We start from the raw sequence: 13,194 nt of genomic DNA, 5'->3' as shown, positions 1-13,194 counted from the left end.
TTTTATGTGTGTAAATTATATCTCAATAAAGCTAATTTTAAAAATTAATTTCATCTGAAATTAAAATTTTGGCGTATATTTTAATTTACTGAATCTGTCAATCCTGTCTGATACTGAAGTGAAAAAACTCCTTTTTTAGAAAGAATCTCCAGTAATTTGTAGCTACACCATACACAGATGTTTTGTGACTTCAATGCTAGAGCTCTTCTGTGAACTTAATACTATACCACCAATCACTGGACAAACAAGATTGTATCACTTGTTTACGATGGCCTGGGTAACTCTGGTGCCTGCCTAAAGTGGATTTTTACAGTTATTAGAAGCAACCATGTGCTTTATACCATGGGCTGCCCAGTTTTGCAATGTACAGTGGCTAGCAGGAAGAAATTTTTGTTTTGATCATTTCAGCCTGGCAGTTTCAGACAGTGCTGATGCCTCTTTGTGGGCTGAAACCAGGAAGTGTGGTTGAAAAGTTGCTAATGAAAAGGCAGTAAGGCAGTGTTTTCCTTTCTGTTTCAGAAAGGGACCTGCAAACGCTAATAACCATCCTTTTGCTGAGGGAACATTGCCACCTAGCAACAGAATCAAGGCTCCAGACCAAGGATACATTCCAGCTACACATTTTCAAGTGCACGGAGGTGCAAGTTTGGCTTTTAGTTGCTTTCCACTTAGCATTTAGGGTCTGTATGCTTTCCACGGAAAGCAAGGGGAAAAGTCATTAACCGGTAGAACCTAGGTTTGTGAAAAGCAAGTGGAAAAGATTTTTTTTTAAAGACAGTAATATAAATAAGAATAGATTCCCTTTAGTAAGCGCTAGTATGAGGAAAAAATAAGCAAAACTAAATAAACTACATTGAAAGAAACTTCTTCCTGCCAAAAGCTATGTGTATGAAATTCACATTTATTTTGCAATGAATAAATGTCCAAGTTTCTGATGTATACAAAAGGCTGAATAAAAATGATCAGCAATTAATACACAGAATCTTGTATATAAAAACAGCATTACTTGGAAGCATTAAGCTTGGCTCCCACTTGAAATTCCAGGATTAAGAAAATGTTTCTCCCAAATCTAGCTAATCCTGCAGTCTCCAAACTTATGCCTACAAAATTCACTAAGTCTCCTGCCGTGTGTGTAATATAGGAAACAAATCTTGCCGTCAGAGAGGAGAAACTAGTTAGAATTTCTCAAGCATTTGATGTGGGCTTTTTTTTTTTTTTGACAAATAGTTACTCCTGGCTTAGCACAACCAATTTTTTAATAAATATGTTCTGTGACCTGTAGCAACAAAGATTATGTCGCTGTAATAAATATTTACTGTCCTTTATTTGATGCTGAAGAATCATGATTCCAAGATAGTGTGTGGTCTTACAGTTAGTTTCTAAGTATGGATATGTTTTATAAAATTGTATAACCTCCATCAATGAGATTATTTCATTGAGAAAAATATCTTGAATTTTCAATCAAAGTAGTCATCTCTTTCTTATGGCAAACTTATAATGGGTCAGACATAGAAGTACAAACACATAAAGGAGAGAAGAGTATCATTATGTCCATTTTACACGTGAAAAAACTGAAGCTTGGAGGGCATAAGTAATTTGGCTGTGATCACACAGCTAGCAAGTATCAGAACCACACTTCAGTTAAGGGTGGGATGATCTGAGAGAATAGCACTGAAACATGTATATTACCATATGTAAAACAGATGGCCAGTGCAAAATCACCATATGAAGTAGGGCACCCAAAGCTGGTGCTCTGGGACAATACAGAGGGATAAGGTGAGGAGGGAGTTGGGAAGGGGGGATTCAGGATCGGGGGGGGACACAGGTAGCCCTGTGACAGATTTGTTGATGTATGCCACAAACCATCACAATATTGTAATCATCCTTCAGTTTAAAAAAAAAAAAAGAACCACATTCAATGCCACTGGCTGGAACTCCAGAGGATGAGAGTTCCTTACTAGCAAGGCAGTAAACACTTGAAATACTTGGCTACATCTCTACTTAAGCCAGGCTGAAGCAGGTAATGCCTACATACCTAGTCAATCTTCTTCAGGTTGTGTCCTAAAAGAAGGATAGTTGAACTCCAAAGAAACCCACAGCCAGATTTCAAGGCCATCTATCCTACCAGAGAAGACTCCAGCTGTCTCAGGTAGGGTACTGAACAGATAGTGTTCCAGTAATCAAATGCTATCCTAAACCAACTACCTAAAACCTAGTGGATTAAAAGACCAACCATATTTTTTCTATTCACGAATCTGCAATGGACAGAGATCAATGGAGACAGCTCATCTCAGCACCAACTGGTACAGCTCAGAGGCTGGCACTGAAGTCACTGAGGGCCTCTTCACTTACATGACTGGTGATTAATACTAGCTGAGGGCTGGAACTTTAGCTATGGCTGCCAGTCAGAATACCTATATGTGACCTTCTCATGTGCCCAGGGCTTCCTCACAAAATGGTAGCTGGGTTCCAAAGGTGAGCATTCTTAAAGAAAGTTTCAGTTAGAAGTTGGATTGCCTCTTATGACAACTTTAGAAATCACTTAACCTCACTGTTGTGCATTGAACTGTGTCCCTTCAAAAGACATGTTCAAGTTCTAACCCCCAGTACCTGTGAATGTGACGTTACTGGGAAATTGGGTCTTTGCAGAGGCAATAAAATTAAAATGAGCTCATATTAGATTAGGTTAGGCCCTAATCCAGTGACTTGTGCCCTTAGAAGAAGAGGGGGATTTGGAGATGGGACACATAAGGAAGAATGTTTTATATAACAACAGCAGAGAATGAAATTATGCACCTACCAACTAAAGAATGCCAACGATCTCTGGCAAACACCAGAAGCTAAGAGGCATGGACAGATTTTCCCTTGTGTTAGTCTCTCAGTCATGTCTGACTCTGCAATCGCATGGACGGTAGCCCATCAGATTCCTCTGTCCATGGGATTTCCCAGGCAAGACTACTGGAAGGGGCAGCCATTTCCTTTTCCAGGCAATCTTCCCAACCCAGGGACTGAACCCAGGTCTCCTGAACTGCAGGCAGATTCTTTATCATCTGAGCCACCAGGGAAGCCCAGATTTTCCCTCAGAGCTCTCCAAAAAACTCAATCTTGCTGACATCTTTATTTCAGACTTCCAGCCCATAAGAGAATAAATTTCTGTTGTTTAAACCATCCAGGTACTTTGTTATGGCAGCCCTAAGAAAGTAATACAATCACATCTGCTGCATTCTATGCACTGAGACAGCCACAAAGTCCCACCCAACGGAAAGGTAAACAAACTCCAAATTTTAGTGGAGACTAGCAAAACTCTGGAAGAGACTGTGGAATTTGAAATACTGCTGTCTTTATTTTGGGGAAATACAATTTGCTGCAAGAAGAAAACTCTAATCCATAAGACTTGACCATCTTCGGGCAGCTGCTTTGCTGAACTCTATATCCTGGACTACCTAAAGTTTTCAATATATTCTTGACTTGATGTTGCAAAGATACTGAGATTAGAATTCACTTCTTACTACATTGTGTGCTGGGGTTAGTTTCATAAATGAAGATTTATCCTATATACATATATATATTCCCTCAAAGGCAGTAAGAGCTGCAACACTTTCTTTTTTTTTTTTTTCCACTCCTACAAAAAGAGCTTTGAATGGACTTTTGTATATGGTTTGACATAAAAACTAGTGACAATCTAGCATGTTTATCCATTTGTACCTAATTTAAAGAATTTTGTGACCCAAGAAGCTGGGCTCTGAGGATGTTGTGTCCTTTTTACTGACAAGATGCAGCCAATTCATGCATTTTGGCTGCCGTGACATGAGAAGTCGGTATGAGCCTTGGTGGTGAATAAGCCCAGGTCCAGGAAGTCCCATTCCCCTTGTGTTTAATGTCAGTGACATCTGCTAAGGAAGAATTCTTCCTACTCTCTGTACAACTCCGAAGAAATGGATGAGGGCCCCTGGGTTATACCACCTGTGAGCCCAGGGAGTGGACACAGAGCACTAGAAAATGTTCCCTAGGGCCAGTGTCGTCCTCTTCCTGCCATTATGCAGCCACTGAGCTTTACTTTTTTTCCATGTTCCCGTACAGACAAGAGTTGGGGAGGAGGAGTTGGGCATCTCTCCGAGACAATTCTCTCCATTCGGGACACTAGCGCCCTCAGTATAGAAATCCTGTCTGACTGTTCTACCACTTGGGTGTGTATGAAGATAACAAAAACAAGACCACAGTCCCACTTGACACCTCGATTACAGCCTGAGGCTGAGGTACCCAGGTAAGTCACACCTGGGTTCCTGAAACCAACAGAAACTGAGATCATAAATGTGTGTTGCTTTAAGCTGCTAAATTTTGTGGTAATTTGTTATGAAGCAATATATGATATGCACTCATTTGCATCTGGCTTTTTTCAGTCGACATTAAATTTGTGAGAGTCAGCCATATTTTTGCATATAGCAAGAGTTCATTCACTTTCACTGTTTACTGTTGTATTGAAGTCACCACAATTTATTCCCTTCTTGGCCCATATTTGGGTCATTTCTAGTTTGGGACTATATAACTAGTGCTTCTTTGAACAGTCTTCTGTGTGTCTCTTGGGACATATATGTACATAGATCCGCTGAGGATACCCTAGGAGTGCAATTGCCAGGTCACAGGCTAGGCATCCATTCAGCTTCCCACAGTATGGCCAGCATAAAGTGCTGATACCGATTTACTGCTCCGCTAGCAACGCATGGAGTTCCAGTTGCTCCACTTCATCAACTCTCTTTCTCATCTTAGCTATACTGATGTGGTGATACATATAGTGATATCATATTGTGGTTTTAATTGCTTTTCCCTGATTAATTATTGTTTGCTTTAATTTAATTAACTTTCACTTCCCTCATTAGGATGAGCATCTTATGTTTTTTGATTATTTTGGGTATTCTCCTTGGTGATGTGCTTGTTTAAGCATTTCCCATTTTTCTGTCAAGTGGCCTTTTAGTTACTGGGTTTTTATACAAACTGGAATCAAGTTCTTGTTAGAAACAGATATTGAAAAGACTGGTCATTATTTGATTGAAAAATCCATTTATTGAAAGACACTGTACTGTCACCTTTGTCATAAATGAAGTGACCATATATGAGTCTACATTCAAACCTTTCTGTTCCATTGCTCTATTTCAATTCTGTGTCAACACCACATTGTTTTAATTATCATAGCTTTAATGAGTCTTGTCTGATAGTGTGAGTCCTCCGACTTTGTTCTTGTTTTTCATGTCTTATTACTATTGCTTGGTCCTAAGAATATCCAACTAAATCTTAGATTCAGTTTGAATTTATTCACACATTCACACACACATATGCACACACACACACACACACACACACACACACACACACACAAGGATTCTGACTCCTGTTGCAAGGAATTTGTAAAATGTGTGGAGATCACTGATTTTCCTATTGCATCAAATCTGCAGTAAGTGTGAAGATTATTGATTTACAATGCTGAGTCTTGCAATCAATGACCATGATATATTTGTCCATTTATTTACATCTGATTTAATTTTTCCCAATAAAGTTTCTCAGTTTTCTGTGCAGAATTTTTGCAAACTTTCCAGTATACTTATTCCTAGGTGTTTGACTTAAAAATAAAAACAAAATACTATTACTATAAAATAAAACATAAAGGAACCATGTAGATAAATTTATAGCTTAATGATTTTCCAAGACAAATTCCCTTGTAATTGACACCCAGGAGAAGAAACAGAACTTTGCCTAAAGCCCCTCCATATGTCCTGATCCAATTATAACTCCTTTCTTCCAAAATATAATCATTTTCCTGACTTTTATAATTAGCTTTTCCTTAAACTTCTTTATAAGTGTATCACCCTACATTACTTCCCTAGACAGGATGGTTTAGTTTTGTCTAGTTTTAAATAATGATTTTTTTCTCTTTTAATCTACGGGTCACTTTTTCATTCTGTTATCACCCTTCAATTTATCTGCTGAAGAACGCAAGGCATTTGACATGTAGCGTTTCCCACAATACAGGTTTTCCTAAATATATGTCCATGGTGAAGTTCAACATGTCCCTCTGTTCTATTTCCTATAAAATAGGAAACTGATCAATTCTTTTGGAAAGACTATAGATAGTGATTGGAGAAGGCAATGGCACCCCACTCCAGTACTCTTGCCTGGACAATCCCATGGACGGAGGAGCCTGGTAGGCTGCAGTCCATGCTAAGGGTCGGATATGACTGAGCGACTTCCCTTTCACTTTTCACTTTCATGCGTTGGAGAAGGAAATGGCAACCCACTCCAGTGTTCTTGCCTGGAGAATCCCAGGGACAGGGGAGCCTGGTGGGCTGCCGTCTATGGGGTCGCACAGAGTTGGACACGACTGAAGTGACTTAGCAGCAGCAGCAGCATAGACAGTGATGTATTACTTCATCAGGAAGCAGACAACATCTAGCTCTTTTCTTTTTGTGATGTTAGCAATCACTGATACTTAGTGACTAGATCTGTTAACTCATTAGAGTTTGCAAAATTATGATATTCAAATTCAATCATTTGTTTTTCCTTTTATTGGCTGAACTACTTTCCTCTTTTCCCATAGAAACTGTCCCACAATTTCAAAAAGTTCTCAAAGGTGAAAAAGTTTATACAACATTTATCAAATTTGCAAATGCCAATAAAAATGCTAAGGCAACACTGTCCAAATTGCAATCTTCTGTGAGATCACCCAAATTTAAATATATACACACATTCTAAATTCAACTTAATATATGTGACATGTTTTGGCCAATGGAGTGTTAGCAGACATGATGCTAGCAGAAGCCTTAAATGAGATTGTGTGGTTGGGATCACCGCTTGCGTTTTAGTGAACTCTGTGAGAAGACCATGACTAGGAGCTGCAGCCCTACAGTTGGGCTCCAGAGTAAGATGTGTGGGAAAGACCTCAAAACTACACAAAGCATGCAGCAAAACTGCCCACTTAGAGGTCTAAAAGAGAGACACTGCAGCTAGAGCTCACAGGTCCAAGAAAAATAAATCCCTGTTTGTGTAACTGAGTTTTAGGACAATTCATTCTAAAGCATTATCAGAGCAAGAGCTGACCAATACAACATTCTCCAAATCATTGTTATGTAGATGGCTGCCACAATGCTTACATGTAATTGTGTACTCAAATTTTGAGACTTCTTGGTACCTCTCCAACACATTTTACACAGTTAAAGTTTCCCCAAATAAGTTTAGTAATGTACCATGAAGACGTCTCCCTAAGCTTTTATTAAATGTAATGCAAAGCCTTTCTATTCATCTTCTGCTTGTAGGTAGTTAAAATGCTTTTCATGAATCTAAAAGGATGGAAAATTATAAAGAAACATCTTTGTGGATAGGTGTTATTCACAAGGTAAAATTACAAACAAAACAGGCATTTCACTGAGTGTAGAGCAGTGATGTCATGGCGCCTCTAAATGCCAAGTGAACAAAGGCACTTAATAAATAGTGAATCCTCCTCGCTCCACTTGAGAGGGAGAACAAGCTGTTATAGAATGGTAGAGAAATGCTCTTAACAGCTATTTACAAGACCCTGTGAGCTTGGATACTGTGCAGACACAAAGCAACCTCTGTCTAAGGCAACGGATTACAGAAACTTGAAAGTGGAAAAAGAGCGAAAGAATGAAAGAATACTCTTCTTATGGTGACTCATTCACTCATTCATTCATTCACCAAATATTTACTGATTGTAACACTGTTATAATCATAACTGCACAGAACACAGAGAGGTACCCTGGCTCTCAGGAAGCTTAGACACCAGAGAGGGAGATAAGATATAGATGACTTACGCAGTTCCACTTATATTCTGTTAACTGTTTACAAGTTGAGAGGAAAGAAGGGATCCATAGCATGCTTGGATTCTCAGTGAAGTTTTCCCAGAGAAGGTGTAAAATACACTGACTATATATATATATATATATATATATATATATATATATATAAAATAAGTAGATCAGGAAGGGAGCAAACATGCAGAGACAATTAGACCCATTTATTTAAAAAAAAAATTGAGAAAGTGAAATTAAAGTTAAATTACAGAGGGTCTTGAATGTCAATCTTAAAGAGTTTGGCTGTATTGATTGGTAATGGGTGTCATGGATAGTTTGGAACAGGGCGATTGCATAATGAAAGCACCTTGGGAGGTGTAATAAAGGATATAGGCAAGAAAGTGGGACGACCTGAAGCAACCACCATAATTCAGGTATAAAATAATAAACGGCAAACTAGCGTAATGGCAACACAAATGGAAGGGAGAAGTATGAGAGATGTTACAAAGAAAAACTGTCAGGGCTTAGTCATTGATTGGATACATTCATTTGTTCATTTAACAAATGTTGTCAGTGGCTGAGCCAGTCACTGGGGATGTAGGAGTAAGCAAAATAGACATGATCTCTTCCTCATGGACTATAAGGTAACACCTGTCTAAAAATGGATGTGAAATATGACGAAGGCTATAGACTAGAGGTGTTATGCAAGCTTATGATATGGAGATCTGATGAGGTAAGTATGTTAGGGGATGCTTTCTTGATGAAGTGATGCATGAGAAAGAAGAGATAAGAAGGATGAGGAAGAATTAATCAGGTGCAAACTAAACAGAAGGATACTCCATGCAAAGGGGACAGCAGGGACAATGTGCCGCTGTAAGTATGCGGGACTGAAAGGAGGCCACTGTGGGCTGGACGACTGAGAATGAAAGGGAATGAGGCCCAAGAGCAAGCTGAGGCTGTAGAGACCATGCTCTATCATGTCCAGCAGACATCCTGCTCTGCAGACTAGTGCACTAAGAATGCCAGTGCAAAAGAGGGAAGCTTACTCTAGAATGCAACTCAACACACTGCTTCTTTCACCAGGAAAGCCCTGCCTGTTGAACTAAACAGTATATCTAGTGGTGATATGATTTACATTCTGAAGCAAGCTCCTTATCTTAGAGAATGGCAACAGTTCTCAACCAGCAGCCAGTCACATTTTTGACCACCGTGAGGAGGTTTGTCTTTATCCTAATAACAATGGGAAGCCACAGAAGAATTTTAAAAAGGGGGGGTTGCTGCTGCTGCTGCTGCTAAGTCGCTTCAGTCGTGTCCAACTCTGTGCGACCCCACAGACGGCAGCCCACCAGGCTCCCCTGTCCCTGGGACTCTCCAGGCAAGAACACTAGAGTGGGTTGCCATTTCCTTCTCCAATGCATGAAAGTGAAAAGTGAAAGTGAAGTCACTCAGTCGTGTTCGACTTTTAGCGACCCCATGGACTACAGCCTACCAGGCTCCTCCTTCCATGGGATTTCCCAGGGAAGAGCACTAGAGTGGGGTGCCAGTGCCTTCTCCAAGAGGGAGGGTTAGTGGCTGCATTACAGAGAATGAACTGGAAGGCAGCCAGGGTTAACAGAAGAGGAGGAAGTTGGTGTGTGAAATCTTACTTTTCCTGGTGAAATAAGAGGTATTCTCTTCAGATGAGAGAGCAGAGACATTGAATAGTCTAACAGGACAGGACAAGAGTAGAGATTTGGAAGTGTCATTGTGAACAATCATAAGTAAGGGAGGGGAAGAAAGAAATGGGGACCATATGTCAAAAATAAGACAGCCTATATTATTGACATAGCTCTGTGACCAGATCCAAAAAAAAAACATAATGCTCTGAAAGCAGGTGTGAAGATGAATGTTACAGATGAACAGAAAGCATCAGCACCAAGGTTTCATGGGAAGAGAAAACAGCCTGGCAGTGTGGGTACAATGTTGGCATGATGGACCAGGGGTCAAGTACAGGGACTAATAAGAGGCAAACAAAACAAAACAAAACACTGTATTCTAGTCAAACTTACACTCAGCAGACCCCTGAAGGAGGACCATTTCCTGTACCGGTCAGTAGGCCTGCCCCTCCCAGCTCAAGTCCCTACGGAGAAGCCAAGGCATTTTGTCTGAGCCAGACATGGACCTAAATTATCAGAGGATCCCAGAGGTGCTGTGGGAGGGCAGCTTTTGCTCATGTTCCTAGAAATATGTGGGTAGAAAACATCAGATGCTGAAAGAGGAACCAATGCTACTACTAAGCCATAATTAAATATAAGTAGGGGAGAGAATGGTCTTTCTAGGTAGCTCAGCTGGTAAAGAATCCACCTGCAATGCAGGAGACCCCGGTTCAATTCCTGGGTCAGGAAGATCCCCTGGAGAAGGGCTAGGGTACTCCACTATTCCTGGGCCTCCCCTGGTAGCTCAGATGGTAAAGAATCTGCCTGCAATGCAGGAGACCCCGGTTCAATTCCTGGGTCAGGAAGATCCCCTGGAGAAGGGCTAGGGTACTCCACTATTCCTGGGCCTCCCCTGGTAGCTCAGCTGGTAAAGAATCCACCTGCAATGCAGGAGACCCCGGTTCAATTCCTGGGTCAGGAAGATCCCCTGGAGAAGGGCTAGGGTACTCCACTATTCCTGGGCCTCCCCTGGTAGCTCAGCTGGTAAAGAATCCACCTGCAATGCAGGAGACCCCGGTTCAATTCCTGGGTCAGGAAGATCCCCTGGAGAAGGGCTAGGGTACTCCACTATTCCTGGGCCTCCCCTGGTAGCTCAGATGGTAAAGAATCTGCCTGCAATGCAAGAGACCTGGGTTTGATCCCTGGGCGGGGAAGATCCTCTGGAGGGCATGGCAACCCACTCTAGTATTCTCGCTTGGAGAATCCCCATGGACAGAGGACTCTGGTGGGCTACAGTCCATGGGTTGCAAAGAGTCGGACAGGACTGAGCAACTAAGCACACAGGGGAGAGAATATCAGACAAACTTTGAAAGAAATCCTGCCAGATAGAACATAGTAAGCTCGAGGAAAATAAAGTTTAAGTTAATATGTTAAATGACTAACTAATATGATGAAAGCTTGCCTGATCTGCATCTGCAGTAATGACTTGTATGGAGAAGAGATGAAAATGTTCCAGTAATCATTAATCAGCACTTCGTCTGTACCAACACCATGCCAGGCATAGCAAATACAAGGATCAATGAGACATGGCCCCTGCCTCCAAAGGGCTTACTGTTCATGGAAGGAAAACCATCTAAAAAGATGCTGGGAATTCCCTGGCAATTCAAAGGTTAAGATTCTGTGCTTCCACTGCAGGGGGCATGGGTTCAATCTCTGGTCTGGGAACTAAGATCCCCCATGTTATATGGCAGTTATAAATAGATTTATTTATAAACAATTAAAATAAATAATAAATTTATTTATAAATAAATGATTAACAAATAAAAAGATGCTTGCCACTGGAGATATGAAGTATTTGACACGGGGATGTCAGGGAGTAGAGGAGTGAGGCACCAAAAAAGCAGAAGAGAAAGGAGGATTAGGGAAAGAAGGCCTCCCAGGGAAGCCGGTCCCCAACCTGAGGCTGGGAAACCAGTGGACATCAGCTCACTGAAGAGCAAGCAGAAGTGGAGGGTCTTAGTAAAGAAGCAGCATCTGTAAAGGCTCAGATAGAAACGAGAGAACATCAGAAATTTCAAGCTGTTCCACACATCTAAAGAAGACATTCAGGAAGGAATAGGGCAAGAAATAAGACAACAGAGGTAGTCAAATCATGATGGAGCTCATATGCCAAGCTAAAGAATACAGACCTGATTGCTGAGGACAATGAGAAATCTACGGCTTTCCAGGAAGCAGTCTGAAGTTCCAGGAGGAACTGGAGAGAGAGATCTTTGTTAGAAAGCATCACCCTGGAGGGGGAAGTTAAGCCTGAGCAGGAAATAAGATCACTCAGAGAAACTGAAATGTCAAAAGGGGTACACACTGGGGATAGGAATCTGAAGAATACCAACATTTAAAATGGGCCAGCATTTAAAATGGGTAAGCAAGAGACATCTGAGAGTGAGACTGAAAAGAAGGCATTAGAGAAGGATAAAACAAATCAAGTGGCTTGAAAGTGGCTTGATGGAAAACAGAAGAGGGAGCTTTAAGAAGATAGGAGACAACTACACTAGATGATGCTGGAGAATAAAAACAATGGATGCAGCAAGAAATAAATTATACCGAAAATTGGAAATAATTTAAATTACCATCAACAGGAAACTATACAAATAAATTATGGTATTTCCCTACTTGGGACTTCTATACATCAAGGGAAATACATGAAAGCTCAACTTTTTCATTCTGCTCTTTCATCAAGAGGCTTTTTAGTTCCTCTTCACTTTCTGCCATAAGGGTGGTGTCATCTGCATATCTGAGGTGATTGATATTTCTCCCAGAAATCTTGATTCCAGCTTATGCTTCTTCCAGCCCAGCGTTTCTCATGATGTACTCTGCATATAAGTTAAATAAGCAGGGTGACAATATACAGCCTTGACGTACTCCTTTTCCTATTTGGAACCAGTTTGTTGTTCCATGTCCAGTTCTAACTGCTGCTTCCTGACCTGCATATAGATTTCTCAAGAGGCAGGTCCGGTGGTCTGGTATTCCCATCTCTTGAAGAATTTTCCACAGTTGATTGTGATCCACACAGTCAAAGGCTTTGGCATAGTCAACAAAGCAGAAATAGATGTTTTTCTGGAACTCTCTTGCTTTTTCCATGATCCAGCGGATGTTGGCAGTTTGATCTCTGGTTCCTCTGCCTTTTCTAAAACCAGCTTGAACATCTGGAAATTCACGGTTCATATAATGCTGAAGCCTGGATTGGAGAATTTTGAGCATTACTTTACTAGCGTGTGAGATGAGTGCAATTGTGCGGTAGTTTGAGCATTCTTTGGCATTGCCTTTCTTTGGGATTGGAATGAAAACTGACCCTTTTCCAGTCCCATGGCCACTGCTGAGTTTTCCAAATTTGCTGGCAAATTGAGTGCAACACTTTCACAGCATCATCTTCCAGGATTTGAAATAGCTCAACTGGAATTCCATCACCTCCACTAGCTTTGTTAGTAGTGATGCTTTCTAAGGCTTAGGGAGTTGGTGATGGACAGGGAGGCCTGGCGTGCTGCGATTCATGGGGTCGCAAAGAGTCGGACACAACAGACTGAACTGAACTGAACTGACACCTTCATATGTCAGCATGGATGAACCTAGGAAAGATAACACTAAACAAAGCAAGTAGCAAAAGAAAACATAGAATATTATATGCTGTTTAAGAATAGTTACAAATGTAGCATAAATATAAAGACATCCATTGCAGTGATGAATACCAAGTTCCAAAGAGTGGT

The sequence above is a fragment of the Ovis canadensis genome, chromosome 2 (genome assembly GCF_042477335.2).
Source record: "Ovis canadensis isolate MfBH-ARS-UI-01 breed Bighorn chromosome 2, ARS-UI_OviCan_v2, whole genome shotgun sequence".
NCBI classification, from domain to species: Eukaryota; Metazoa; Chordata; class Mammalia; order Artiodactyla; family Bovidae; genus Ovis; species Ovis canadensis.
This window is presented reverse-complemented; position numbering follows the sequence as displayed.